Below are 4,008 nucleotides of genomic sequence, written 5' to 3' on the forward strand. Positions count from 1 at the left end.
GTGGAAGTCAAGATAACATCTTGAGGACCAAGAACTGCTTTTCTGATGGGGCAGAAAGTCCGACCAAATCCCCTTATGTGACCCAAAAGATCAGCAGGAAGATTTATCTGCACAAACAGGGGTAGACCCTAGAAGGGGCATCAGAGGGAAACTTTACTAATGACCTTAACATACTGTATATGGGCCATTCTACCGAATTCGTGTAATATGCAGTCCCTCAACAATAAAAACTATTTACAAAACAATTAGGTATTTAGGCATAGATATTTAATTAGAAAATGTTATGGTCTATATAAACCCAATGCATTACATGAGATAGTGATAAGCTAAATATATACAAAATCATCATTTATAGGGTACTTTCTATTGGGAAGTAGCTGTCCCCAACCCTGACATCTAAATTTCAATGCCTTTAAATAACACTTTTCAATTTTTTTAGATTTTTTTCAATGATTTAATTTCAAAGATCTTTATGATTGGGTTGAAACAGAACTTGGAATATTTAGATTTATTGTGGGTTTAATTTTTAAATCAATTTTCTATACTCAAAAAATCATGTCCCTAGTTTTCATGTCACTACCGAAACACAAGAGTTTTAGTCCATTGGCTGAGCCTGTGTTTTAGCCACGACTCTGCATTTTTGACCATGCAGTGACACTGCATCTCTGACCCTCATGGTTGAATGGTAAGTAGCTAAATCCCATAGTTTTTATATAAATGTGTTCCAAAGTCTGAAAATCGACGTGTAACCTTAAGAATTGTCACTACCGAAACGCATGTTTTCTTCAATTAAGTAAACCTTTTGGGGTTTCATGGAAAATCTTATGTTTGTATGTGTGTTCACCTCTTCAAAGATGTGTTTGCATGCCGTGTGCTTGTTAGAATTCTTTATTTATGCTTAAAGTTAGCTAGAATTGTCACTACCGAAACAGTCACTACCGAAACATATGGTAGTGACCTGATGATTTCAGTAGTGACAAAATGAATTGGTAAGTAGTTCAATCCCATAATTTTTAAATAAATGTGTTGTGTGGACTAAAGGGCGGCCCAGAGCACCTTTTGGAAGATTTTGGGAGAGAAATGAACATCCATCCAACAGTGCAGTCACTACCGAAACACTGGATGTCACTACCGAAACAGTGCAGCACTACCGAAACACAGGATGTTTTGTAAAAAATTAAGTATATTGAGTAATCAACTAAAATGTTATGATACTGATTGGATTAATGTATGTTCAATTTCATCAATGAACAACTCTGGAATCAATATGATCAGTATTTAGCATTTTACAAAGAAATATTGCACTTAGATTTTGATGAATTGTATAAATTGAACTTGAAAATTTGGTAGAAAATTCATTTTTATGGATTTCATTGTGAAAACCTTCAAGAAATATTTGTAAAAATACTCTTCAGAGAAGGGAAGGAAACACAATCTGAACAGGTCAATAATAATACTTTTTTACTATAGTAAATGTGATGTTTCGGTAGTGACAATTTTTGGAAGAGGAAAAACATTCCAACACATTCTGAAAATACAATATAAAAATTGACTGTTCTTTTACTAGATAAGTGTACTTTAGATATGGTACAATATACATACGGACAAAGTTTTGGGAATAAAACATAAAAAAAATCCAAATATTTCCGACCTGACTTTGCACCAATTCGGTAGAATGGCCCATATATTAATGTCTTAAGTATGAAAAGTAAAATCTAAGTAACCCACGGTCATTTTAGAAATGAGTCCCGCAAGCAGATGAGGTTAAAATTGTGTTATTTGGCCACAATCACTAATAGCGTTTTTGGGAACAGGATTTAATTAACAGAACCCCTTGACAACTGTTCAGCAAGTGGGTGGATCTGTTCTGTTTTGGGGATTTGCAATCAGTCAGTGGCACAGGAAAAATCAATCAAATGAAGGGAAGAATGGATTCCTCTAAATATCAACACAATTTGAATGCCAATGTCAGTCAGTCAAGAAACTGAAGCCTACAAGATGTTGATCTCAACATGAATAGGAACAGATTTTTGGATTAAAATTATGGTTATTCTGGATTTGTGTATTGTATGCTGTCCATCTCATAGTACCTCATAGCATAGTGAACACGGTACAATTGCCAATCCAAATATTCTATGAGACCCTCAACACATTAGTCCTTTGGTTTTGTTTTACCCAAAATGAACATGGGAGTTGCGTTTTTTGGAAAGTTAGTGTATGAACCACAGTTACTTTTTCCACCAAAATAACCTATTCTTTGTGCACCTCTTGGAAAAGCCACATGTGGACACACAAGCCATTTATAAGTTGTAGTCTTGTCTTACTGTCTAACTGTCTTACTGGCGTTACTGTCCTCCGCTGTTAAGTGAAGACTGTCTACTGGCCAATGGAGAGACACTTGATAGAACAAATGTTGATTGAAGAATATGTATGTATGAGCTGATAGTTGGTCTTCTGGTCTTTTGTGTAAAGTGTGTGTGTATTAGGAAAACAGCAGGCAGTATGTTGCTCAAAAAAGATTCCTCAATGTAAAAAGGGTAAGATTTTATTTTAGTCATTATTGTACCGATTGTTTGTCCCAGAAAGTTTTACAAGAACATTTACATCATATCAGGGATACGTTTCATGCTCATGAATTTTATGTTGTTGGCTCCCATGTTCCTGAAGCTTCTGTACTCTCCAGGCCTCATGTACATCACCCTGCCCCTGAAGTGGGGCTGCTCATACATGAGCCAGTGGCCCTCCATAACGTTGCAGGACATACAGTCAGACATACGGTAGCGGTCCATAAGGGAGTCACAGTCATCAGTCAGCTCGTTCATCTGACCACCAAAGTTCTCGCTCTCATAGATCCTCATTCTGAACTGTCCTCTGTGCTGTAGACATAAGAGGTCATAAAAGATGAGTTCTCTACACAACATTCTCATAATAATAATACTCATAATTCTTAATTTAGTTACCATGGGGATACTGCGGCAGGATCTAATACAGTCATTCCAACCCAGCATGTTCATGTCGGAATACTCGCCCCTCCTCATGAAAAACTGGTTGCCCATGAAGTTGGGACGGTCGTAGACCATGAAGCAGCCGCTCTCCACCTTGCAGGAGTGGCAGCGGCTGAGGTGGGAGTGCATATCAGAACAGTCTCCCTGGCACTCATAAGAGCGCCCCTGGAAGTTCTTGTCCTCGTAGAAGATGATCTATAAAGAATTGAAAAAAGTTATGTTCATTTTCCCTGGTAATTAAGGCATCGTTTTCTGTAGAACTAACCCTAATATCAGTATTATCAGTATTATTAACTTAGAATTTTAACTTAGAAATTAAAGAAGTTTTCCATTTGGGTCGTTTAAGTGGTGTAGAGGATAGTAAGTGTTGCCCTTGTGTGTGACATACCCTGCCCATGTGGTGTAAAGGAGTAAGTGTTGCCCTTGTGTGTTAGTGTTGCCCTTGTGTTAGTGTTGTCCTTGTGTGTGACATACCTTGCCCATGTTGATGGATGAGATGTCTGATAGTGTCTCAGGAAAGAGCGTTCACAAGTGATGCACTGACCTCCTGGTGGTTTTACTCTTACTTTTATACCACACAAACGTAAAGAATATGTTGTCTATTGTTTATAAAACCCTGACCCAGCAACAACACATTGAGGCCTGGCCTGCAGGGACAGCTCCAAAAGGTTTGTTATTGTTCACTCTGCGCATTTCTGTAGCATGTTTGTTGGTATTGTTTCCGCCATGAAGTAAAAAGAAGATTCTACACACATCACTACAGAACAAAACCCATCACTTTTCACCATACACTGTACATTTTAGAGGGGGCAAAATATTTTTTGGGATTTACAGTAAGGTTTTTCAAGGGGCTAATTATAGTCAATAGAAAACATTAAAATCCAAGTACACTGACATAAAATTACTGTTTGAAAAGTCCCTAATGTAAGTGCAATTTTAAAGTATGCACCAGAAAGGACAGTGTAAACACCTACCCCTTCATTAGTGGTTCTATTCACATTCT

General features: G+C 37.4%; 1 pseudogene across 1 annotated transcript; it reads right to left on the minus strand.

Annotated features, from left to right (window-relative positions):
* Nucleotides 1-2,600: 2,600 nt before the first annotated feature.
* On the minus strand, nt 2,601-3,230 carry LOC308361911 (gamma-crystallin M3-like; annotated as a pseudogene). The gene is made up of 2 exons: nt 2,961-3,230; nt 2,601-2,876 (listed from the first exon to the last, which is right to left on the minus strand). The product of its transcript is annotated as a gamma-crystallin M3-like (transcript).
* Between the last annotated feature and the right edge of the window lie 778 nt (nt 3,231-4,008).

The sequence above is a fragment of the Sprattus sprattus genome (genome assembly GCF_963457725.1).
Source record: "Sprattus sprattus genome assembly, chromosome: 1".
Classification (NCBI taxonomy): domain Eukaryota; kingdom Metazoa; phylum Chordata; class Actinopteri; order Clupeiformes; family Clupeidae; genus Sprattus; species Sprattus sprattus.